General features: G+C 45.5%; 1 non-coding gene across 1 annotated transcript; it reads right to left on the bottom strand.

The window, feature by feature from the left end:
- trnag-ccc (transfer RNA glycine (anticodon CCC)) lies at positions 1-71 on the bottom strand. Its single transcript has one exon. It is a non-coding gene; the product is annotated as a tRNA-Gly (tRNA).
- Between the last annotated feature and the right edge of the window lie 780 nt (positions 72-851).

Below are 851 nucleotides of genomic sequence, written 5' to 3'. Positions count from 1 at the left end.
TGCGCCGCCCGGGAATCGAACCCGGGTCGCAAGAATGGGAATCTTGCATGATACCACTACACCAGCGGCGCGCGGTTAATAGTCCTGCGCGAGCCCAGAACATGGTAAAAGGCGCCAATCAACTGTTGTCCACTTCGCCGACGGTGCGCCACCAACTGCAAGTCTTTCGCTCCTCAAATGTTTTAATTTTATTCTTTATTTGGCTTACTTATTAGTCGCTTTTGGGCAAAGTTTTAAAATATTTATTGCACTTCCAATCCCCCTTCAGAAGCCAACAATTCTGAAGTAAATATTAAAAAGAATGCACAGCAAAATTCATCCGCATCTATTTAAAAACAAAAAGCAGAACATTTGGACTTTAAAATCAGGAGTCGGAGACAAGAGGTTCAAACTAACAGAAAGGTCATTTTAGAACTGATGTCAGAAGATTCATCTTCACACAGAGTGATCAAAAGTAGAAGAGATTTGCAGATAAAGGAGTGGAGGTGAAAACTCAACCCTCATTTCAGAAACATTTGGATGTTAAGTTGGGAGGGCGGGAAAACATTCGGATCTCCTGATGAAAGGTGGACGGCCTGAAACATTAATTCTGTTGCTCTCTCCACAGGTGCTGCCAGACTGGTGACAGAACAGAAGGAGGCCATTCAAGCCATCAAGTCCGTGATGGCTCTCCGCAAGAGCTTCTCAGCTGGTCCCACTCCCTCGCCCTTTCCCCCCCCGCAGTCCTGCGAATTTGTTCTGTTCAGGTGCTTATCCAATTCCCTTTTGAAAGCCACGATTGAATCCTCCTCCATCCCATTTTCAGGCAGCGCATTCCAGATCCGAACCACTTGCTGCATTAAAAACTTTAA

The sequence above is a fragment of the Heterodontus francisci genome, chromosome 47, assembly GCF_036365525.1.
Source record: "Heterodontus francisci isolate sHetFra1 chromosome 47, sHetFra1.hap1, whole genome shotgun sequence".
Taxonomy (NCBI): domain Eukaryota; kingdom Metazoa; phylum Chordata; class Chondrichthyes; order Heterodontiformes; family Heterodontidae; genus Heterodontus; species Heterodontus francisci.
This window is presented reverse-complemented; position numbering and strand designations above follow the sequence as displayed.